The 26,729-nt window shown below is 44.2% G+C and overlaps 1 protein-coding gene across 7 annotated transcripts in view; it reads right to left on the bottom strand.

The window, feature by feature from the left end:
- Positions 1 to 26,729, bottom strand: part of LOC139757588 (thyrotropin-releasing hormone receptor-like) — an 833,567-nt gene that overhangs the window by 124,833 nt on the left and 682,005 nt on the right. For all 7 annotated transcript variants that reach the window (XM_071678214.1, XM_071678215.1, XM_071678216.1 and 4 more), the window contains one exon: positions 14,947 to 15,009. The gene's annotated coding sequence lies outside the window, so the exon portion shown is untranslated. The remainder of the gene's footprint in view (positions 1 to 14,946; positions 15,010 to 26,729) is intronic.

Here is a 26,729-nt window from a genome sequence, read left to right as displayed (position 1 = left end):
AATGCGCCCCTGTATCCATAAGGAGAAGGAGGGGGTTGGGGGGGTAAAGTAGTTATCAATTACGTCATTATAATGATAAATGAAGTTCTGATAAATGACTTAATCACTTATATCATCATAATGATAAGTGAAGTTCTGATAAATAACTTAATCACTTATATCATCATAATGATAAGTGAAGTTCTGATAAATAACTTAATCACTTCTGTCATCATAATGATAAATGAAGTTCTGATAACTTGAAGTTCGGGGTCACTGAACATGTTGAAAAGGAAGCGAAACTTCCCACGGAGAGAACGATTTGGAGCGTTGTGGTATACGGGGGCCGACGGGCTGCGGGGATGGGCTGAACCGAGGCATATGAAGCGGTCAGGCACGGAGATGTCTGTGTTGGGGGGGGGGGGGGGGGGGCGCAGAGTCCGGTAGCACCCATCGCTCTCTCTCTCTCTCTCTCTCTCTCTATCACTCCTCTCTCTCTCTCTCTCTCTCCCTCAACTCACCCATACCACATCAAGTCGTCTCTCTTCCGCGTTCGTGAGCGTGTCTTTTGCAGGTCCCCCCCCCCCCCCCCCCCCCCCCCCCCCCCCCCCCCCCCCCGCGAGGAGGAGGAGGAAGAGCTGTACCACAATACTGTATTTCTTGTGTAAAGCTGTGCCGCAATACTGTATTTCTTGTGTAAAGCTGTACCGCAATACTGTATTTCTTGCATAAAGCTGTACCACAATATTTCTTGCGTAAGGCTGTACCACAATATTTCTTGCGTAAGGCTGTACTGCAATACTTCTTGCGTAAAGCTGTACCACAATACTTCTTGCGTAAGGCTGTACCACAATATTTCTTGCGTAAGGCTGTACCGCAATACTTCTTGCGTAAAGCTGTACCACAATATTTCTTGCGTAAGGCTGTACCACAATATTTCTTGCGTAAGGCTGTACTGCAATACTTCTTGCGTAAAGCTGTACCACAATATTTCTTGCGTAGGGCTGTACCGCAATACTGCATTTCTTGCGTAAAGCTGTACCGCAATATTTCTTGCGTAAGGCTGTACTGCAATAGTTCTTGCGTAAAGCTGTACCACAATACTTCTTGCATAAGGCTGTACCGCAATACTTCTTACGTAAGGCTGTACTGCAATACTTCTTGCGTAAAGCTGTACCACAATACTTCTTGCGTAAGGCTGTACTGCAATACTGCATTTCTTGCGTAAAGCTGTACCGCAATATTTCTTGCGTAAGGCTGTACCGCAATATTTCTTGCGTAAGGCTGTACCGCAATATTTCTTGCGTAAGGCTGTACCGCAATACTTCTTGCGTAAGGCTGTACCGCAATACTTCTTGCGTAAGGCTGTACCGCAATACTTCTTGCGTAAGGCTGTACTGCAATACTTCTTGCGTAAGGCTGTACTGCAATACTTCTTGCGTAAGGCTGTACCGCAATACTTCTTGCGTAAGGCTGTACTGCAATACTTCTTGCGTAAGGCTGTACTGCAATACTTCTTGCGTAAGGCTGTACCGCAATACTTCTTGCGTAAGGCTGTACTGCAATACTTCTTGCGTAAGGCTGTACCGCAATACTTCTTGCGTAAGGCTGTACTGCAATACTTCTTGCGTAAGGCTGTACCGCAATACTTCTTGCGTAAGGCTGTACTGCAATACTTCTTGCGTAAGGCTGTACTGCAATACTTCTTGCGTAAGGCTGTACCGCAATACTTCTTGCGTAAGGCTGTACTGCAATACTTCTTGCGTAAGGCTGTACCGCAATACTTCTTGCGTAAGGCTGTACTGCAATACTTCTTGCGTAAGGCTGTACCGCAATACTTCTTGCGTAAGCTGTACCGCAATACTTCTTGCGTAAGCTGTGCCACAATACTGTATATCTTGCGTAAGACGTCCCGTCATCTCTGTGCAACCCTGGACTCGACAAGTCATGATTTCTATGCCCCACAATGCGTCACGACTGTGTCTCACACAGACATACTACGTGTGTCCCATATGCAAATTAACCCGGATCCCAATTCTCATCTATCGCCTACCACGAGCCTGGGGCGTGACCCCGGGGGCTCTTCCAAACCAGCTGACGATGCAACGACCTCTAACGACCTCCCAATTGCCAATCGCGACTCGTCGTGATCCTCACACGCCCGTCAGCCCTCGGGAGAGCTGAACACGTCAGGAGCCAAATCAATCAGGCCATTTGGCGTCAAACGTACGCCTGCCAATCAGACGCTTGATTAAGCCTTGCGTACGCCAATCACGGTGTTGAATATTCCTCCCCACACACACACACACACACACACACACACACACACACACACATGGCCCTTCGGAGGCGTAACGAGCGTAAAGGCCAATCAGACAATCAGAGTCCTTCAGTTAATCAGAGTCCGGACGCTACACACTGTATGACAGACTTCAGAATATCATGTTCCCATCAATGTTAGTGATGGGAGATCTGAATAAACGATGGGATGATGTGGAAAATGGTGAGCAGCTTGTAGAGTTCTTTGATGAGGTAGAATGGGTGGTTTGGAAAGACCTGGTTTGAATAGAAACTGAAAAGTGTAAGTGGGCGAGTGGAGTTTGGGTTTAAGGTACGATGGTTCGCTTATGTACAGGCTATGCAAAGGAGAGACTGTTGGATGTGAATGTCCTGAGAGGAGCAACAGGTGGGATGTGTTTAATCACCTCTTGATTGGACACGCGCAGAAGCTTGTAATGGATTTCGGAAAAGAAGATATGACATGATGGGAACATGGTGGTGAAAAAGAGTGGCGTTGGAAAAGATGCTGTTGTACACAGATACGAAGAGAGACTGAGAAAACCAAAAAGTGGAAGGTGTAGAGTGTGGTATGTGATGATAAGTTGGATGCTGGCATTTGAGAGAGGGTAGTGATTGGTGGGACGAATCTATGATGCTGGTGAAAGAGAATGATTAGCGCAAGGGCAGTACATTTAGCGAAGGTGTGCGAGTGACTGGGAGATGTACAAGCGAAAGTGGAAAGAGGTCAGAGGAAGGTGCAAGTGTTGAAAAGACAGGTGGGGTGAGGGGAGATTAGGCAAACTTCAGGAAGAATCAGAAAATGTTTTGGAAGGAAGTGGATAGTCTGAGGGCAACAAGAGATCATCAGGCGAAAGAAGCGGATGGTAGAGTGGGAGAATGGAAAGAAAGAAAAAAAAAGGTGAGATGGTGTTCGTGTTCTGACTGATTGTTGAATTCGCCTGATGAGATGGATGCAGACACGGGGTGTCTTGAGCGAAGATCTTTAAGGAGTGAGAAAGTCTTAGCAAGTGATTTGATGAAAAGAAAGGAGGTGATGAACATCTTGTTGAAGATGAAGTGCGGCAAAAACGACTCGGAGTGGATGGGATTGCAGCTGAATTCCTTATGAAAAGTAGTGCAAGTATTGTGGAATCGTTTCATCAGGATTTTCAGTTCACGTATGGCTCGTCGTAAAGTGCCTAAGGACTAACAGATTTCCCGTACACTGCCTTTATAAAACAGGAAAGGAAAACGAAACTATATACTCTGTTGAGTATACTTGTGCATGTCGAGTATACTTGGTAAGGTATGGAAGAGTGGTGATTGGGTGGGTGCTGACATGCCCAAGGCATCAGAGTGAGGGAGGAACACTGTGGCTTTAGAAATGGCGGTAGATGTGTGACCCAGGGTTCTCCTTTCAAAGATTTTTATGGTTAAGGAAAGAGAGCGAGGTGTATGTGGCATGGAAAGGGGGACCTGGAGAAGGGATGCGACAGGGTCAACAGAGATGCCTCGAGGGATGATGTTACGAGTAAATGGTGTGGGAGGAGAGGCACTAGATGCGGTTAGGTGTATCCAATCGAGAGAGTGAGACGTGTGTGCGAGTAGGAAGGGAGGAGGGTGAGTGGCACTAAAGGGACACATGCTCTTCATCTGTCTTGTACTCACCCTAAACAGTAACAAAGTCAATGCCCCGAGAACACCTCATCTCAACCTCATCTCTTAAATAAGTTGGGGAAAAACTCTCTCTCTCTCTCTCTCTCTCTCTCTCTCTCTCTCTCTCTCTCTCTCTCTCTCTCTCTCTCTCTCCAGCGGCTTTTGGGGGGGACTTCGAGTCTGCGCTACAATCAGTAGCAGGGGAAGGAAGGACCCCTTTGGATTGAGAAGCTCTTGAACGCGACTGGACACAAAGATACATCGCTGAAGGTAACTTCGTTGTCCGCACAAGTAGGACACAGGGTCCAGTTTATAGATAGATAGATAGATAGATAGTCCAGTCCTACGTTCTTAACGCTACCTCGCTAACGCGGGAAATGGCGAATAGTTTGAAAGAAAGATAGATAGAGATAGACAGATGGGTAAAAGTTATGCTCAGAGAAGAAGGAAGTGGAGCTTGGACTACAGATGAGAGTGAAGGAAAACCATTTTCGTTTCCCCAAAACATGATGTGTGGAGTGGGTTGGGGTGGGAGAAACCACCCCAGGGGCGCGCATTACCACCCCCCTCTCCCCATCTACCACCGCAAGAACAGCGTTTTTCTCTTTTTCTTTAACCTTTTTTTTTTCTTTTCAATTCATAATTATTTTTCAGAACTCCCTGCAGCGACCTAAGCGCGGGGGGGGAAACGGAACCACCACCCAGCTCGCTCGCTGGTACAAGGAACCCGGGAAATGTACGTAATTGGCATAAAAAAAAATTGAGACATTTTTAAAAAATGAGAAAATTTTACGTATTGACATAAAATTTTCCGACACATTACAAAAAAAGAAAAAATTTACGTATTGGCATAAAATTTTGACATAAAGAAAAAATTTACGTATTGGCATAAAATTTTGACATAAAAAAGAAAGAAAAAATTTACGTATTGGCATAAAATTTTGACACACTTAAAAAGAACAGAAAAGAAAAATTATTTCGTTATAAAAAAATTGAGAGAGAAAAAGACTCGCCATGGGGAAGTGGACATCTTGGCGTTGGGATGGACTGGTCAATCATATGTCAATGATTCTCTCTCTCTCTCTCTCTCTCTCTCTCTCTCTCTCTCTCTCTATATATATATATATATATATATATATATATTAAGGCTAGAGCGTTTACCAAATGGCGTCTTAGCTACGTCTCTTCCTCGTATATCAACCTGACTCTGTTCTACGTCTTCTATCTCACTCTTGTGTCTCCCCTGATGATGTGATGATGACACGAAAATGCACTTGGGAACTTTTTTTATCGTGTTGCATTTATCCGTGTTTTTTGCATATATATATATATATATATATATATATATATATATATATATATATATATATATATATTTATATATATATATTCGATTTATTATACTATGTCGCTGTTTCCCGCGTCAGCGAGGTAGCGCAAGGAAACAGCCCTTCCCCCAAACCAACACCCAGTGGCCCGTGAAATACCCTGATTGGCTCGCCCCCTCACACAACCGTGTGAGCCGACCAATCATGTTGACTGGTGGGGGGACGGGGGGGGGGGGGGGTTGTAGCCGCTGACCCTTAAGCCCAGCTGGAGGATGGGCGACGGCAGTAGCCATTGGGTGCTAAACAGTGCTATGTGCTGTGGTAAAACACTGTCTCTCCCCTCCATGTCATGGATCAACCAATATATATATTTTTCTTTTTCTTTCAAACTATTCGCCATTTCCCGCATTAGCGAGGTAGCGTTAAGAACAGAGGACTGGGCCTTAGAGGGAAAATCCTCACCTGGCCCCCTTCTCTGTTCTTTCTTTTGGAAAATTAATAAAAAAATGAGAGGGGAGGATTTCCAGCCCCCCGCTCCCTCCCCTTTTAGTCGCCTTCTACGACACGCAGGGAATACTTTTCTTTTTTTTAATTTTCCAAAAGAGGAACAGAGAAGGGGGCCAAGTGAGGATATTCCCTCAAAGGCTCAGTCCTCTGTTCTTAACGCTACCTCCCTAACGCGGGAAATGGCAAATAACATATATATATATATATATATATATATATATATATATATATATATATATATATATACACGATTTTTTTCTCACACTCTTCCTTTCCCAATCAAAATAAAATTTCACGGACACCCAAAATTCGCTTTTCGGTTATAATAAATTCTTTATCATCTTGTGTTTCCGAACTGAATAACTTATCAATTAGAAATGATTACATCTTAAACTACATTGATCAATTCGTATAATACTCACCTACTGATTACATTACTCCCCCACCCACGCAAGACATCCCCTTTAGGTGTATCCCATCCCATTACAGTCCTCTAGGATCCCATATATGGGACGCAGGCTACCCTTGGGGCAAAAAGCATCCCCCATCCACACAAGACATCCCCTTTAGGTGTATCCCATCCCATTACAGTCCTCTAGGATCCCATATATGGGACGCAGGCTAGCCGTGGGATAAAAAGCATCCCCCACCCACACAAGACATCCCCTTTAGGTGTATCCCATCCCATTATATAGTCCTCTAGGATCCCATATATGGGATGCAGGCTACCCTTGGACCAAAAAACATCCCAGGGCTCGCTCACTCCCCGAACAAGCCAATTCATTCTGGCCAAACAAGCCGTTCGTCATTTTGGACCAACCCATTTATTCTGGCAATGAGAAACAACACTCAGCAATACAAGAATAATTAGCTGGTCTAATTATCGGATAATTAACATTGGAACGATGGTAGCTGGGGCAGTTCTGAAATGATCGTCTGTGGGATTTTGATATAAGCCAACAATTCCTGGTTTATAATGTTCAACTTTTGGGTCCACATTCTAATGTTGGGGTAATTCAAATTAATAATACGTACAGTGTTCCTGAATATTTGGAAATTAATTATATATATATATATATATATATATATATATATATATATATATATATATTGTGCTATTTCCTGTGGGGTGGGGTGGCGACGTGAATGGATGAAAGCAGCAAGTATGGATATGTACAAGTGTATTTATGTAAATGTCTGTATGTATATATATATATATATATATATATATATATATATATATATATATATATATATATAAGTATACATTGAAATGTATATGTGCGTGTATTGGCGTTCATGTATACATATGTGTGTATATGAGTGGTTGGGCCATTTAACTGTTAACTCTCTCTCTCCCCTCCTCTCTCTCTCTCTCTCTCTCTCTCTCTCTCTCTCTCTCTCTCTCTCTCTCTCTCTCACGTAGTTATAAGGGTTAGTGAACAGGAAGCAGATCTCTGGGTTGGTCAAGTCTTCAAACGAGAGTCGAGATGTTTGTGAACAAGTTAAGGCGGGCGTCCAAAGCGCGTTCACTGTGTGTGGGTTTCGTTCCCTCTACACTTGGGCCAGTTTGATGTAATCACTCCATTGGGTGATACTATTGTTAGGCAGACATGTTTATGATCTAGGTAGTTCCAATTAGGTCGCATAATGACCCTCCTCCAATTCACATATCACCTACAAATACTATACAAGAAGATGGGTTCCCCCCAAAAAAAACCACTCACTCTCATGGACCTTTAAACATTGTGGTTATCGACTGTTCCACCCTTAAATCCTTAAAAAAAAAGGGAGGGAAGGGGGGGAGCGGGGATCGTGTAGCAACGTGAAGTGAAATCCGCTGTCCCAAAGAGGATTTACAGTGAAATCCCAAAGAGGATTGACAGGGAAAAGGCAGAAGCAGTGTGAGAGACGAAGAGGCAGGAATGAAGTGAAAGAGAGGGTTTGAGGTGGTGGGTAATCAACAATCAAGAGGATGAGATGCATGCGTGGGATACAGCCACATTGGAATGGTGCAATATACGGGGGGGCGCGACGTGCAGTAAATGGAATGAACCAAATACAATCAAGAGGATGAGATGCATGCATGGGATACAACCAAATTGGAATGGTGCAATATACGGGGGGGCGACGACGTATAGTAATTGCACTGAACCAGAGTACACGAAGGAGTCAAGAAGACAACGGCATTGGTCTGTGTCGTTTCACTGTGGACACTGAGCACTGGTTTCACTGCAGTATAACACGACAGCTAGAGACTGCACGACAGCGAATGAGGCCATTTTCACGTCTGTTCCTGGCGCTAGCTCGTTAGACCGGCAAATGACAAGCAACTACGAGAGGAAAAGAAAAGGAAATAACACTCAAAGACTCGAGAAACAAATACAAACTTAGATGAACAACAACCGCACACACACACACACACACACACACACACACACACACACACAGAGTCAAAGCTTAAAAGACGTAACAGCACACAGGAGATTGAAATAATACCAGCAGGGGGAAGACAAAGAGAGAGAGAGAGAGAGAGAGAGAGAGAGAGAGAGAGAGAGAGAGAGAGAGAGAGAGAGAGAGAGAGAGAGAGAGGGCAAGGCAGCAGCACAAAAAAAAATGCTATTCCAAGAAGGGCCAGCAGCACCAGCTCCACGCCAAAGTTTGAACATTGTGGCAAGACTGGACAGCCACTCAAGCGCTTATTGTGTGTGTGTGTGTGTGTGTGTGCTGCCTCCTGCTACCCCCTCCTCCTCCTCCTCCATGGTTCCCCGGAAGGCTGGGTAAGCCACAGGTGCTTGTAGTGGCCATGCCGGTGCAATGCCTTAGCTGCCATCCCAAACTAACCCTTCCCCCCCAAAGCCAAGGTGAACGCGTGAATCAATGACGGGAGATGGCCATCTCGAGCACTCAAGCCACCCACACCATCCTATGCGTGGAATTCCTATGCCAAAAGAAAAAAAAAAAAAAAATAGTAAGCCTGAGGACTGTTGAAGGAGAAGACTCGATTTTGTAAATGAGAATCAGGAAGAGATATGCCACACCATCGTACAATCTCGTAGGGAGAACTTCTCTCCTGCAGACGTGCCATAGGTGAGACAAATAATAATAAAACTGAGGACTGTTGAAGGAGAAGACTCGATTTTGTAAATGAGAATCAGGAAGAGATATGCCACACCATCGTACCATCTCGTAAGGAAAACTTCTCTCCTGCTGACGTGCCATAGGTAAGGAATTCTTGTCAAAAAAAAAAATAAATAAATAAAAACAAATAAATAAAAGAAAGCCTGAGGACTGTTGAAGGAGGTGAATAGATTTTGTAAAGAATCGAGAACATATATGGATTTATGTTCCTTACAACAAGTCCAGTGTATCCAATCCACGCTTCTTTTCTCATATAATTCCACAAGACGAATTTCAGATATGAAAGACTAATGGCCCAAATCACGGAAGGATGAAAAATAAAATAAAGAAAATGGGGTCAAAGAAGGAAAAAGTGGGCGTGAACTAGAACGAAGGAGGAGAGGAGGTGGACAGGAGGCAGGAAGGAAGGAAGAGGAAGGAAGTCCCTCCCTCCCTCTGACCTCAATTGGATTCAATGCAGCGAAAGGGGAAATAAATCCACGACATACATTAGCTTTATCTTGGTTCGTGACGGAGGAAGGGGGAATGGGGGGGTAAGTACCTACCTGGCTGGGCAGACGACGTGGGGGAGGTGGAGGAGGTGGAGGTAGAGGAGGATGTAGAGGAGGAGGAGGTAGAGGAGGATATAGAGGAGGAGGTGGAGGTGGAGGTAGAGGAGGTGGTGGACGTGGAGGAGGAGGAGGTAGAGGTAGAGGAGGAGGACGTGGAGGAGGTAGAGGTGGTGGAGGTGGAGGTAAAGGAGGAGGTGGAAGAGGTGGAGGAGATGGAGATGGGTAGGTGGTTTAAGATCCCACAAACTACGACCAGTGGTTCATTACCACATCCATTAATGTAGTTCAGTTTTATGACGTAGGGGAAATGGTGAACGAATGTTCAGTTTTATGACGTAGGGAAATGGTGAACGACTGTTCAGTTTTACGACGTAGGGAAATGGTGAACGACTGTTCACTTTGATGACGTAGTTTATGACGTAGGGGAAATGGTGAACGACTGTTCAGTTTTATGACGTAGGGAAATGGTGAACGACTGTTCAGTTTTACGACGTAGGGGAAATGGTGGACGACTGTTCACTTTGATGACGTAGTTTATGACGTAGGGGAAATGGTGAACGAGTGTTCAGTTCGTCAGCAACGCCTCTCTTGGTCTGTCCTTTGTTCATGTGAACGTACAGAATCGAACAGAAGGTGTGGAGGAATAACACGATTCCACGTTTTCCTTCCTGTGACCAAAGGACAACAGTGCTATGTTATGCCTCACGGAATGGGTAGTGGGACAGACAGAAGACATAGACAGTGATACGGAGAGGGTAGTGGGACAGACAGAAGACATAGAAAGGGTAGTGGGACAGACAGAAGACATAGACAGTGATACGGAATGGGTAGTGGGACAGACAGAAGACATAGACAGTGATACGGAATGGGTAGTGGGACAGACAGAAGATATAGACAGTGATACGGAATGGGTAGTGGGATAGACAGAAGATATAGACAGTGATACGGAGAGGGTGGTGGGATAGACAGAAGACATAGACAGTGATACGGAATGGGTAGTGGGATAGACAGAAGACATAGACAGTGATACGGAATGGGTAGTGGGATAGACAGAAGATATAGACAGTGATACAGAATGGATAGGGGGAAAGAAGATATAGACAGTGATACGGAGAGGGTGGTGGGACAGACAGAAGACATAGACAGTGATACGGAGAGGGTAGTGGGACAGACAGAAGATATAGACAGTGATACGGAATGGGTAGTGGGACAGACAGAAGACATAGACAGTGATACGGAGAGGGTAGTGGGATAGACAGAAGACATAGACAGTGATACGGAATGGGTAGTGGGACAGACAGAAGATATAGACAGTGATACGGAATGGGTAGTGGGACAGACAGAAGACATAGACAGTGATACGGAGAGGGTGGTGGGATAGACAGAAGATATAGACAGTGATACGGAGAGGGTGGTGGGACAGACAGAAGACATAGACAGTGATACGGAGAGGGTAGTGGGATAGACAGAAGATATAGACAGTGATACGGAGAGGGTAGTGGGATAGACAGAAGACATAGACAGTGATACGGAGAGGGTAGTGGGATAGACAGAAGACATAGACAGTGATACGGAGAGGGTAGTGGGATAGACAGAAGATATAGACAGTGATACGGAATGGGTAGTGGGACAGACAGAAGACATAGACAGTGATACGGAATGGGTAGTGGGATAGACAGAAGACATAGACAGTGATACGGAGAGGGTAGTGGGATAGACAGAAGATATAGACAGTGATACGGAGAGGGTAGTGGGATAGACAGAAGATATAGACAGTGATACGGAGAGGGTAGTGGAATAGACAGAAGATATAGACAGTGATACGGAGAGGGTAGTGGGATAGACAGAAGACATAGACAGTGATACGGAATGGGTAGTGGGACAGACAGAAGACATAGACAGTGATACGGAAAGGGTAGTGGGACAGACAGAAGACATAGACAGTGATACGGAGAGGGTGGTGGGATAGACAGAAGACATAGACAGTGATACGGAATGGGTAGTGGGACAGACAGAAGACATAGACAGTGATACGGAATGGGTAGTGGGACAGACAGAAGATATAGACAGTGATACGGAATGGGTAGTGGAACAGACAGAAGATATAGACAGTGATACGGAATGGGTAGTGGAACAGACAGAAGACATAGACAGTGATACGGAATGGGTAGTGGAACAGACAGAAGACATAGACAGTGATACGGAATGGGTAGTGGAACAGACAGAAGACATAGACAGTGATACGGAATGGGTAGTGGAACAGACAGAAGATATAGACAGTAGTAATAATGTTACCATGGGGATGGGAAGGGGGCAATCTCGTCTTACCATTCCATTTCACTAAGTCTGCAAATGCTGGCCCATCACACCATCACCAACCATCACCTTCACGAAATTGGTCCACTCATCACCATCACCTTCACCTTCACCATCACGAAATTAATCCCCTCCGTTTTCTTCTGCCAGAGCGACACCTCGAGAGAGGGGGTACTGCTATAATGCCACACTCAAATTGCCAAGGGAACGTGGATGCAAGTCATTTATCTGCATCCTTAAACAGCTTAACTGATGATATACAATGCAGCTTTGCACGAGACTAAGCTGCACAGGGTGCAATATATATATGAAGTATGAAGTCTGTTGGGGATGAGAGAGCTTGGGAAGTGAGTCAGTTGTTGTTCGCTGATGATACAGCGCTGGTGGCTGATTCATGTGAGAAACTGCAGAAGCTGGTGACGGAGTTTGGTAAAGTGTGTGGAAGAAGAAAGTTAAGAGTAAATGTGAATAAGAGCAAGGTTATTAGGTACAGTAGGGTTGAGGGTCAAGTCAATTGGGAGGTGAGTTTGAATGGAGAAAAACTGGAGGAAGTGAAGTGTTTTAGATATCTGGGAGTGGATCTGGCAGCGGATGGAACCATGGAAGCGGAAGTGGATCATAGGGTGGGGGAGGGGGCGAAAATCCTGGGGGCCTTGAAGAATGTGTGGAAGTCGAGAACATTATCTCGGAAAGCAAAAATGGGTATGTTTGAAGGAATAGTGGTTCCAACAATGTTGTATGGTTACGAGGCGTGGGCTATGGATAGAGTTGTGCGCAGGAGGATGGATGTGCTGGAAATGAGATGTTTGAGGACAATGTGTGGTGTGAGGTGGTTTGATCGAGTGAGTAACGTAAGGGTAAGAGAGATGTGTGGAAATAAAAAGAGCGTGGTTGAGAGAGCAGAAGAGGGTGTTTTGAAGTGGTTTGGGCACATGGAGAGGATGAGTGAGGAAAGATTGACCAAGAGGATATATGTGTCGGAGGTGGAGGGAACAAGGAGAAGAGGGAGACCAAATTGGAGGTGGAAAGATGGAGTGAAAAAGATTTTGTGTGATCGGGGCCTGAACATGCAGGAGGGTGAAAGGAGGGCAAGGAATAGAGTGAATTGGAGCGGTGTGGTATACCGGGGTTGACGTGCTGTCAGTGGATTGAAGCAGGGCATGTGAAGCGTCTGGGGTAAACCATGGAAAGCTGTGTAGGTATGTATATTTGCGTGTGTGGACGTATGTATATACATGTGTAGGGGGGGGGGGTTGGGCCATTTCTTTCGTCTGTTTCCTTGCGCTACCTCGCAAACGCGGGAGGCAGCGACAAAGTATAAAAAAAAAAAAAAAAAAAAAAAAAATATATATATATATATATATATATATATATATATAATTTTTTTTTCTTTTATACTTTGTCGCTGTCTCCCGCGTTTGCGAGGTAGCGCAAATATATTTATATTGGAAAGGATCACAATCTTGCGCGTGATCAACATATTCCTATGAGTCCACGGGGAAAATGAAACACGATAAGTTCCCAAGTGCACTTTCGTGTCATAATCACATCATCAGGGGAGACACAAGAGAGAAATATAACAGTCAGTTGATATACAACGAAGAGACGACACTAGGACGCCATTTGATCCTAGCTTCGTCTCTTCGTTGTATATCAACTGACTGTTATATTTCTCTCTTGTGTCTCCCCTGGTGAAGTGATTATTACACGAAAGTGCACTTGGGAACTCATCGTGTTTCGTATTCCCCGTGGACTCATAGGAATATATATATATATATATATATATATATATATATATATATATATATATATATATATATATATATATATATGAATATATATATATATATATATATATATATATATATATATATATATATATATATATATATATATATTGGCCCATTATAACTATGGTTTTCGTATCAAAGCTTCGAATTTCCACATTTTCTACGCCGGTGCAAATACAAGCGTACATACTCGCGTATCTAAACTTCATGTTCAAAGAAATCGGTCGGAAAATGGTCGTTTTTTGCACAAAAGAGAAAAAAAATAGGTTTTTCACTCGATGCAAAATTACAGTCTTGTTAAACTCGAGACCAGTTTTCTACTTTGTGAAGTCTAACCATTATATCGAGTTTATAGACGCGAACTACTGGAGGTCAAGTGGTAACAATGCTGCTTGTGGTGCAACGACGCAATTAAGTCATTAGTTAAGTAGTGCCATCCGTTGTTAAGAGGGTTGTTAGGCCAACTAGTGTGTGTGTGTGTGTGTGTGTGTGTGTGTGTGTGTGTATTCTCGAGATGTTCATACACACACTAACCTGTGGACTGGCCATTAGACACACCAGAGCCTAACAGCGTAACTACATTTAAAGTGATTCGCCCGTTAAAAAAAAATAGGATGGGTAACAACTGAGAAAGTCATTATCTCGTTAAAAAAAAGAAAAGGAATGTGTAAAGTCGAGGCACAAACACAATCCTCACATACCCATCACCCTTATGGTCTTAAGAGCAGGTTCCTACCCACACACACACCCTGACATCGTCCCATCCATCACAAATTTTTTTCACGCATGTAACTTGTGTTTTCGACAAGTCTTTAGTACCTAATCTTTAATTTTTTTTCATGCACTATTTCTTTTTTTTTTTCCAAAGCTTCTACGTACACATGTCATTTGCATATATTTTAATATATTATGACAATCCACCCTCGCGAAAATGTCTCCTTTTTTTAATCTAACGTCCTCACTATATTCTTTACAAATCAAAATTATTTTTTCGTAAAAATCCCTTTTCATTAACATCTAAATTTCCATTTCACCATTTTCTAAGTTACTCATGTGTGTGTGTGTGTGTGTGTGTGTGTGTGTTATCCCTGGGGATAGGGGAGAAAGAATACTTCCCACGTATTCCCTGCGTGTCGTAGAAGGCGACTAAAAGGGAAGGGAGCGGGAAAGGGGCTGGAAATCCTCCCCTCCCATTTTTCATTCTCCAAAAGAAGGAACAGAGAAGGGGGCCAAGTGAGGATATATTCCCTCAAAGGCTCAGTCCTCTGTTCTTAACGCACCCTCGCTAACACGGGGGAAATGGCGAATATGTGATGAGTGTGTGTGTGTGTGTGTGTGTGTTTACTCCACTAAACCCCACGATATAATTCCCAGGACGAACAACAAGACAAGGCTTACCAGTGGGCTTCAGAGCGAGCAAGCAACGGCTGCCTTCCTCTCACAGTGTGGCTGGTACACGTCCTGCAAATAAACAAGGCAATTACCTGTTAGCACCGAGAATTTTTTTGGGGGGTTAGTCATTGGGCTTATGTGGAATTCAATCTGCCAAAATGGTAACAGTTCTTCGTATACGAGGATATATATATATATATATATATATATATATATATATATATATATATATATATATATATATATATATATATGTATATTCGCCATGTCCCGTGTTAGCGAGGCAGCGGTAAGAACAGAAGACTGAGCCTTAGAGGGAATATCCTAACTTGGCCCCCTTCAAAGTTCTCTAATTAAGTTTAAATATAATTGAGCGTTTAAATATAACTAAGCGTTTAAATATAATCGAGTGTTTAAATATAACAGCGTTTAAATATAATTGTTTAAACATAACAGCGTTTAAATATAACGTGTAAATATAATTGACCGTTTAAAAACTTATGCTAAAATTTCGTGCCTGTCATTAATTCAAACTTATTTTTTTTCTTTTTTACCCCACAAATCTGACACAACCAACAGGGTTTAGCTGACACTCAGCTAAACCTACATTTTTTATTTAGTACCTAAAAGTAATCTGAAACTCTTACGGGTAATTACATTATTCTAAGCTAAACCCACATTTTCTATATAGCATTTAAGGATAATCTAAAAATCTTACGTGTAATTTCATTATTCTAAGCTAAACCCACATTTTCTATATAGTATTTAAGGATAATTACATTAATTTTACGTGTAATTACATTATTTTAGTGCTTAAGGATAATTAAAAAATCTTATGTGTAATTACAGCATTTTACGTTTCTATCAAAATTCTATTTTTTCCCCACCCTGGCGCACGCAACCTTAGCTAAACCCACATTCATTCTCTGTTCTGTATTCTGAAATAAGCTGTAATTTAGCACCTGTTAAGAAAAACTGACACAAAATACATTAGCTTAAACCTTGTTTGCCCAGCTTAAACCATCACAACCTTCCCCTTTATATATTCTTACAAGCTTAGCTTTGACCGCCAAAGCTAAGCCCATTGTCTAAAGCTAAGAGATGCCCCTTGTCTTGGTCCTAAGTAGCTTAAGGGGAAAATATAATGGTTGCCCTAAGAGAGGCCAGTGTGACGTCGGGATCCACCGAAAGAAATGAGCATCTAAAAATGAGCATTTAAAAATGAGAATTTAAAAATGAGCATTTAGAAATGAGCATTTAAAAATGAGCATTTAAAAATGAGCATTCAAAAATGAGCATTCAAAAATGAGCATTTAAAAATGAGCATTTAAAAATGAACATTTAAAAATGAGAATTTAAAAATGAACATTTAAAAATGAGAATTTAAAAATGAGCATTCAAAAATGAGCATTTAAAAATGAGCATTTAAAAATGAACATTTAAAAATGAGCATTTAAAAATGAGCATTTAAAAATGAGCATTCAAAAATGAGCATTTAAAAATGAGCATTTAAAAATGAGCATTTAAAAATGAGAATTTAAAAAGAATTTAAAAATGAGCATTTAAAAATGAACATTTAAAAATGAGCATTTAAAAAGAAAAAAAAAGGGGAAAAAATAGTGATGGGTATATTCTACCCCTTAGGAACGCTATTAGCCCAGCAATCCACCCATCACTACTGTAAGCTCTCCAGCCACCCATCACTGCTACAATCCTCTGCAGCTACCCATCACTGCTCCAAGCCAACCATCACTGCTATTAGCCCTGCAGCCACCTATCACTGCTGTAAGCCCTGCAGCCACCCATCACTGCTACAAGCCTCTACAGCCACCCATCACTGCTACAATCCTCTACAGCCACCCATCACTGCTCCAAGCCAACCATCACTGCTATTAGCCCTGCAGCCACCTATCACTGCTGTAAGCCTTGCAGCCACCCATCACTGCTACAAGCCTCTACAGCCACCCATCACTGCTACAAGCCTCTACAGCTAGCCATCACTGCTCCAAGCCAACCATCACTGCTATTAGCCTTGCAGCCAACCATCACTGCTGTAAGCTCTCCAGCCACCCATCACTGCTACAAGCCTCTACAGCCACCCATCACTGCTACAAGCCTCTGCAGCCACCCATCACTGCTCCAAGCCTTGCAGCCAATCATCACTGCTATTAGTCCTGCAGCCACCCATCACCGCTGTAAGCTCTTAAGCCATCCATCACTGCTATTAGTCCTGCAGCCACCCATCACTGCTGCAAGCCCTGCAGCCACCCATCACTGCTGTAAGCCCTGTAGCAGCTACCCATCACTGCTACAAGCCTCTACATCGAACCATCTCACCGCTACAAGCCCTGCAGCCACCCATCACTGCTGCTAGCCCTGCAGCCACACCCATCACTGCTACAGCCAACCATCTCACATCACACACACACACACACACACACACGCCCGCCTCCAGCCCCCCCAACCCCATCTCTTCGTCCAAAAAAAATAAAAACGTTTGGAAATAATGAATAAATACAATTAAATAAATACGAATAAATAGATAGACACACACAGAGTGGTAAATAACACACACACACACACACACACACACACACACACACACACACACACACAGTGGTAAATAACCGAAATCTCATCAAATAATTTAGTTCCCGTAAAAAAAAGAAAAACAAAAAAATAAAATACAAAAAAGAAAACGTACAGCGAAGGTAAACAAAACCCATTGACAACCTAACCTATATAAACACAAGTGTTTGTTATTTCTGTCATCTGTCGCTTTTCCCGTTCGAATATATATATATATATTTTTCTTTTATGCAGTTTTATATTTATTCTTTTAGCATGATATATATATATATATATATATATATATATATATATATATATATATATATATATATATATATATATATATATATATCTTTCATACTATTCGCTATTTCCCGCATTAGCGAGGTAGCGTTGAGAACAGAGGACTGGGCCTTTGAGGGAATATCCTCACCTGGCCCCCTTCTCTGTTCCTTCTTTTGGAAAATTAAAAAAAAAACGAGAGGGGAGGATTTCCAGCCCCCCGCTCCCTCCCCTTTTAGTCGCCTTCTACGACACGCAGGGAATACGTGGGAAGTATTATCTCTCCCCTATCCCCAGGGATAATATATATATATATATATATATATATATATATATATATATATATATATATATATATATATATATATTTTTTTCTTTTAGCATGAGTTGAACAGTCAATTTACAACGAATTATCTAGGCTTTGCTGCCTGGTAGTGGGTGGAAAAAAATGCTATCACACACACACACACACACACACATACACACACACACACACACACACACACCTCACTACCGCCCCCCGGGGCGCCCACCCCCCCTGCCTGCCCCGTGTGACCCGTCGGGTACCACAAGAACACAGGGTGCACGACACCGCAGGGTATGTGTGTGTGTGTGTGTGTGTGTGTGTGTGTGTGTGTGTGTGTGTGTGTGTGTGTGTGTGTGTGTGTGGTGTTTTCGATTCACTGAAGGTACGTATGTACGTACGTACCCACCCACCCACCCACCCATCTTCTTTCTACAGTGGCACCACCACGGAGCATGTACTACCCACTGATGATTGGAGGGGAGGGGAGGTTGTTTGGTTTTTTTTGCCAGTGGTACGAACTGAGGATGGCAACTGCTGAGCTAATACTCGAGGTCTTATAGACGACCCATCCCCACTTGGAAATTCCTCAGTGGCGCAGTGGTGGTCGACACCCACTGGTGACCCTCCAGTGGTGGTCGACACCCAGTGGTGACCCTTCAGTGGTGGTCGACACCCACTGGTGACCCTTCAGTGGTGACCGTCACCCAGTGGTGACCCCCCTCCAGTGGTGACCCCCCCTTCAGTGGTGGCCGTCACCCAGTGGTGACCCCCCTCCAGTGGTCATTGGACGAAGGGGCGGGTGGGGGGGTGGGGGGGGTAGCCAACAATCAATGACCCTTGATGGAACAAGGCAATTACGTGTCTGTGTCGAGAGAGAGAGAGAGAGAGAGAGAGAGAGAGAGAGAGAGAGAGAGAGAGAGAGAGAGAGAGAGAGAGAGAGAGAGAGAGAGAGAGAGAGCTGTCAGGCTTCGTGAGGAAGATCCTATGAGTCCACGGGGAAAATGAAACACGAAAAGTTCCCAAGTGCACTTTCGTGTCATAATCACATCATCAGGGGAGACACAAGAAGAGGAATATAACAGTCAGTTGATATACATCGAAGAGACGAAGCTAGGACGCCCCTGATGATGTGATTATCACACGAAAGTGCACTTGGGAACTTATCGTGTTTCATTTTCCCCCGTGGACTCATAGGAATATCTTGATCACGCGCAAAATTGTGTGATCCTTTCCAATATATATATATATATATATATATATATATATATATATATATATATATATATATATATATATATATTCTTAATATACTTTAAGAAGAAATTGCTATGATCATTGCTTTCCTTCTTCCCCTGATCGAACACGAGTGACCTTGCTCGCTGGTTTGATTTGGGGGAGGGGGGGGGGGAGGGGGGGGGCCTCTCTAATGCCGTCCAGAATCGATCTGGGGGGGGGGGGGGGCGGCGGACCGAAAATACACCTCCTGGAAGTGTGGCCGTCAATAATTCACGGTCCCAAATGTTGCAGAGGCCCGCCCGCCCCCCACCTAGCACCAAGGATCACCATGTCCCTGGCGACACACACACACACACACACACACTCTCTCTGCTTCTGGAGGTGGTTTTGAATTCGTCATGATCTCTTTGCACGCCCTAACCACAAGGGAGAGAGAGAGAGAGAGAGAGAGAGAGAGAGAGAGAGAGAGAGAGAGAGAGAGAGAGAGAGAGAGAGAGAGGAATGATGACGGTGGTGGCAACACCAGGTGTCGCAGACGATAGCTTCAACACCACCATCATCTGTTGGAGACGATAGCTTCAACATCAACTGTTGGAGACGATAGCTTCAACACCTCCATCAAGTGTTGGAGACGATGGCTTCAACACCTCCATCAAGTGTTGGAGGCGATAGCTTCAACACCTCCATCAAGTGTCGGAGACGATAGCTTCAACACCATCAAGTGTCGTAGACGATAGCTTCAACACCATCAAGTGTCAGAGACAATAGCTTCAACACCATCAAGTGTCAGAGACAATAGTTTCAACACCATCAAGTGTCGTAGATGATAGCTTCAACACCATCAAGTGTCGGAGACGATAGCCTCCTTTTCCAGAGTATCTCATTTTCCTGTTACTCACGGAGAACCCGTCTCAGTTGCTCAAGGGGACAAAAAAAAAATATCCTCCAGAGATGAGGGACTCAGAAACTTTTTTTTCCCTCGAAGGAATTCCACATGTCACATGGAGAGACGACTCTCAGCTTCTCGTCAGCAAAAGATTAGGGCTGAAGAGGCCAAGAACAGAAGACAAGTGCTGGTTGCTGGAAAGGCTCTAGTGTGGGTGCCGGAAAGGCTCAAGTGTGGGTGCTGGAAAGACTCTAGTGTGGGTGCTCGAAAGACTCTAGTGTGGGTGCTCGAAAGATTCTAGTGTGGGTGCTCGAAAGACTCTAGTGTGGGTGCTCGAAAGACTCTAGTGTGGGTGCTCGAAAGACTCTAGTGTGGGTGCTCGAAAGGCTCAAGTGTGGCTGCTGGAAAGACTCTAGTGTGGCTGCTGGAAAGACTCTAGTGTGGCTGCTGGAAAGACTCTAGTGTGGCTGCTGGAAAGACTCTAGTGTGGCTGCTGGAAAGACTCTAGTGTGGCTGCTGGAAAGACTCTAGTGTGGCTGCTGGAAAGACTCTAGTGTGGCTGCTGGAAAGACTCTAGTGTGGCTGCTGGAAAGACTCTAGTGTGGCTGCTGGAAAGACTCTAGTGTGGCTGCTGGAAAGACTCTAGTGTGGCTGCTGGAAAGACTCTAGTGTGGCTGCTGGAAAGACTCTAGTGTGGCTGCTGGAAAGACTCTAGTGTGGCTGCTGGAAAGACTCTAGTGTGGCTGCTGGAAAGACTCTAGTGTGGCTGCTGGAAAGACTCTAGTGTGGCTGCTGGAAAGACTCTAGTGTGGCTGCTGGAAAGACTCTAGTGTGGCTGCTGGAAAGACTCTAGTGTGGCTGCTGGAAAGACTCTAGTGTGGCTGCTGGAAAGACTCTAGTGTGGCTGCTGGAAAGACTCTAGTGTGGCTGCTGGAAAGACTCTAGTGTGGGTGCTGGAAAGGCTCTAGTGTGGGTGCTGGAAAGGCTCTAGTGTGGCTGCTGGAAAGGCTCTAGTGTGGGTGCTGGAAAGGCTCTAGTGTGGGTGCTGGAAAGACTCTAGTGTGGCTGCTGGAAAGACTCTGTGTGGCTGCTGGAAAGACTCTAGTGTGGCTGCTGGAAAGACTCTAGTGTGGCTGCTGGAAAGACTCTAGTGTGGCTGCTGGAAAGACTCTAGTGTGGCTGCTGGAAAGGCTCTAGTGTGGGTGCTGGAAAGGCTCAAGTGTGGGTGCTGGAAAGGCCCAAGTGTGGGTGCTGGAAAGGCCCAAGTGTGGGTGCTGGAAAGGCTCCAGTGTGGGTGCTGGAAAGGCCCAAGTGTGGGTGCTGGAAAGGCTCTAGTGTGGGTGCTGGAAAGGCTCCAGTGTGGGTGCTGGAAAGGCCCAAGTGTGGGTGCTGGAAAGGCTCTAGTGTGGGTGCTGGAAAGACTTTAGTGTGGGTGCCGGAAAGGCTCAAGTGTGGGAGCTGGAAAGGCTCTAGTGTGGGTGCTGGAAAGACTTTAGTGTGGGTGCCGGAAAGGCTCAAGTGTGGGTGCTGGAAAGGCCCAAGTGTGGGTGCTGGAAAGGCTCTAGTGTGGGTGCCGGAAAGGCTCAAGTGTGGGTGCTGGAAAGGCACGAGTGTGGGAGCTGGAAAGGCTCTAGTGTGGGTGCTGGAAAGGCTCTAGTGTGGGTGCTGGAAAGGTCTTAAAAGGGAGGGTGGATACCATAAGCCATCAACTCAGTATCCTCCATCTCTCCTCTCATGATCTTCACCCTTCAACATCCATCTTCACCAACAGGCCTCCGTCACTGCTTCTTCCACCCCCATCATCACCTATCACCATCCTCTTCCCTTCATCACGCCTACTATCACCACCACAACCTCACACCACCAGAACTCTATCCCATCACCACGCCTATCACCACCAAATCACCCCCCAAAAAGCCATCACCATCACTTTCATCATCACCACCACCATTATCTTCACAACCATCGTCTCCACCACCCTCATCATCACCACCATCACTGTCTCCACCATCACCACCACCACTGTCTCCACCACCACCACCACCACGTACAAACCCTCGCCGCCCATCACACTGCCGAGTTAGAACGAAGAGTCAAGACTTGTGCACTGACTGATGACGGAGACGCACTTGGAATACCCGAGTCTTAAACATCTGCATCGCGTCTTGGTCCGTTCCAGGGGACCACACACTCGCGTCTTGGTCCGTTCCAGGGGACCACACACTCGCGTCTTGGTCCCTTCCAGGGGACCACACACTCGCGTCTTGGTCCCTTCCAGGGGACCACACACTCGCGTCTTGGTCCCTTCCAGGGGACCACACACTCGCGTCTTGGTCCCTTCCAGGGGACCACACACTCACGTCTTGGTTCGTTCCAGGGGACCACACACTCACGTCTTGGTTCGTTCCAGGGGACCACTACAGAGTGTAAGTGTGTGTGTGTGTGTGTGTGTGTGAGTGTGCGCGTTACCAGTGACTCCGTCTGAATGCCCCACACTGAAAATTCGTAAATCACGAATGGTAAAATAATACAAAATAGCTATCAATTAAACAATTTTCATCTATCAATTAAATCCTTTTCTTTTCAAGCATAACCTCGAGTCATATAAACCTTCCACACGTGTAGAAAAAACAAAACATTGAACAAACTTGTAAATAAATCATGAAAAAAACAACCAAAGAATTTACTGAATTTTCGAGGTGAAAAAACACAAACACAGAACAATCTTGTAAAATAATTCATGATGAAACAACCGCTGAATTTCCTGAATTTTCGAGGTGATAACATCTACGAAGAAAATAATTATTTAACTCTCCAAAAGATGTCAAGGTTCGACAAGCGTGGCGAATAAGAGACATCATTAAAGAAAGAAAAAAATTTAGCATCAGAAGCTAAGGGTTTGATCTGACATCAAGGGTTTCAACTCCTCTTTAAGTCCAGCTCTCGCAGACGAACAAAGGCATTCAGTCAGACCTTCTCGTCTATATTTGTGTGTATAGGTAGGAGAGATCTTCTCCCTCAAACATGTTCCACTGAATATGACTAACTATATATATATATATATATATATATATATATATATATATATATATATATATATATACTATTCATTATACTTAGTCGCCGTCTCTCGCGTTAGCGACGTAGCGCGAGGAAACAGACGAGGAATGGCCCAACCCACCCACATACACATGTATATACATAAACGCCCATACACGCATGTACATACATATACATTTCAACGTATAACTACATATACATACACAGACATATACATATATACACATGTACATATTCATACTTGCTGCCTTCATCCATTCCAGTCGCCAACACGCCACACACGAAATTGCATCCACCCCCGCCCTCTTCCAGCGAGGTAGCGCCAAGAAAACAGACAAAAAAAAGGCCACATTCGTTCACATTCAGTCTCTAGCTGTCATGTGTAATGCACCGAAACCATAGCTCCCTTTCCACATCCAGGCCCCCACAAAACTTTCCATGGTTTACCCCAGACGCTTCACATGCATATATATATATATATATATATATATATATATATATATATATATATATATATATGCTGGAGGACAGTACATGGGAAGGACAGATAACACAAGACCTGATGGTCTATGACCAGGTTATCTGCTGGAGGACAGTACAACATGGGAAGGACAGATAACACAAGACCTGACAGTTTACGAAGACGTTATGTGCCTGGAGGGCAATAACAATATCCCAATTTTCTACATCATATAGATGGAAACACGACAGTACATCAAAAGAAAAGCGATGGGCGAGAGTTAAGAGAAGACGGGAGAAGAGAGAAAAGCAAGGGAGATGGGAAACTCGTACAATATCCTTACTCCCTCCTTGTCATATACACTTCCCTGAAGGCTCTTTACGGTTAACGACGGTTAACGACACAACACTCGTTTCTCCCGAACTATTTGCACCAGAGTTAGTTCATCTGTACCCATTATCACCACGTACCCCTACACTCCAAAATCCAAATGACTTTCAGACCTGCCAAAACACGGAAAGGTAGATATTTTTTTTATTTACGTTTCATTACGACATGAAATTCGCAACGACGAAGTCCCATTTTGGGCGCGTTCCAATCCCTTATGATGGGGATAGAAGTGGGCGAATATGCCTTCCTTCCTGAAGCACATCTCCATCGGAGACATATTGGACTTGCGAATTTCGATGGCGTTATTTGAGCCAAGGGATTTATGAATATCCCCCAGCCACATCTCCGTGGATGCCATTTAAAATGAAAAATAAAAAGAAAAAGGCCGTGGGGTTATTTGTCTAAGCCGACATTCCATTTTTTTTTTCTAATTTTTTTTTTCTAGACCTGAAAATTTGTGGATCCAGATGCCGACCAAGAATAACGTCTATCCGACACAGTTTGTAGTGCCGTTGGTTGAGGAGCCGGGGCTTTCGAGAACAAAAGGCGTTGGTGTGCGTGTGTGTGTGTCTCGAAATGATCTTGATGATGAGAGGTGTGTAGAGGAGGACTGATGGGGGGTTGGGGGGGATGTCTGGAGAGAGAGAGAGAGAGAGAGAGAGAGAGAGAGAGAGAGAGAGAGAGAGAGAGAGAGAGAGAGAGAGAGAGAGAGACTACAAGCAAAACTTTCAACGAAAACAGAGGCTTCTAAATATATATATATATATATATATATATATATATATATATATATATATATATATATATATATATATATATTATCCCTGGGCATAGGGGAGAAAGAATACTTCCCACGTATTCCCTGAGTGTCGTAGAAGGCGACTAAAAGGGGAGGGAGCGGGGGGCTGGAAACACTCCCCTCTTGTTTTTGTAATTTTTCCAAAAGAAGGAACAGAGAAGGGGGCCAGGTGAGGATATTCCCTCAGAGGCCCAGTCCTCTGTTCTTAACGCTACCTTGCTAACACGGGAAATGGCGACTTAGTTTGAAAGAAAGAAAGAATATAAACCAGTATGACTGACGACGAAGCTACATGGTCCAAATCCAGTCCCAGAACCCGCAGGAGACGAAGATTCTGCAGTGTGACACACGCATTCTTCAACACACACTCGGTCATCACCACCATCAAACTAAAACTGATGCAAAATCAAACAGCTGGTCCTCCAGATACACATTCAAGAAAACAAATGAACCCCACGCGCTAAAAGACGGGAGAAGGGTTGAACCCTCGACAACACGATTGAGTAATGGTTTTCGGGCATCAGCTCCTATAAAGAAAGACAAGGAGAAGATAAACCCACAGCAGCAGAAGATCTCTCGATCTATTACGCGTATGGGAGGGCAGCACGCATTAGCTGCAGTCATAACACGATTCTCAAGAGAGTGAAAGAGACGAAGGTCTCTGAGGAAGAGGAGGGAAAGGGGCAAATTGAAGGGGTAGGGAAAGGAAGGGGTGGGAAGGCAAAGAGACCAGTTCAAGACGAGTGGACGAGAGGAAGAAGAGACGAGTAGGAGTGAGTTATCTAGCACAGGTTTGAAAATGACCTTTATCAATTATTAACTAACCGACCGACTGAGTCTCTCTCTCTCTCTCTCTCTCTCTCTCTCTCTCTCTCTCTCTCTCTCTCTCTCTCGCTCCCAAGGACTGCTTGCTTTGACGTTCAATCCGTAAACTCTCTTCCTTCCTCCCTTCGTCTTTTTCCATCTCATATTTTTCTCTTTTTCTCCTTACCCCTAGTCTCTCTCTCTCTCTCTCTCTCTCTCTCTCTCTCTCTCTCTCTCTCTCTCTCTCTCTCTCACCCTTCACCATCTCTTCGGCCCTCTGGCCTATGGGGGGGGGGGCCTTACCTGCTCCCCTCCACCCCCTGAACACACCCACCCCCACACACCCACCCCACACAACCGCCCGTCCTCCTCCCTCATCAACAAACACAGTCGTATGTCTACCACAAAAACAAAAAGATTCAGGACTTCGGTGCACACACACACACACACACACAAAATGCTCCCCCGTGTCGAATTTAACATCGAACTTGTGGACCCATCAAGTCTCTAGCCTCTGTCCTTCCTACGTACCTTCGCGTGGTCACAATTAAAACCCCCCCGTCTCTCTATCCTTCGATCCTCCAATCCTTGTACTGTAGCCAATCTACGTCACGTGCTTCTTCTATCCCTTAACTACCCATTCCTTTGCCTATCCCCGTGAAACTCCAAAAACAGCATAGACTCCAAAAATACCCCGAAAAAAACCAGGATTTTTTTTCCACAATCCTAAATAACTTTGAAAAGTTTCTTCGTATACGGTTTTAAACGAACGGAAATAATGGTAGGGAATTTAGTGGCAAGAGATAAACGGAAATGTGGGCAAAGTTATTTTTCTTTTCTTTTTCAGTTGCTGAACAGTGAAGGGGGTTCCAACCCAGACACTTTCGGTGCAAAATCAATCAACACCTTAATTTCAAACTTAAGACAAATACACCAAAAAGATAATTACTATCAATAAAACTCGTTTATTTCAATGAATAAATGAATCAATACA

Source organism: Panulirus ornatus, chromosome 27 (genome assembly GCF_036320965.1).
Source record: "Panulirus ornatus isolate Po-2019 chromosome 27, ASM3632096v1, whole genome shotgun sequence".
Lineage (NCBI taxonomy): Eukaryota > Metazoa > Arthropoda > Malacostraca > Decapoda > Palinuridae > Panulirus > Panulirus ornatus.
The sequence above is the reverse complement of the archived record's forward strand: the minus strand, read 5'-3'. Positions and strand labels throughout refer to the sequence as shown.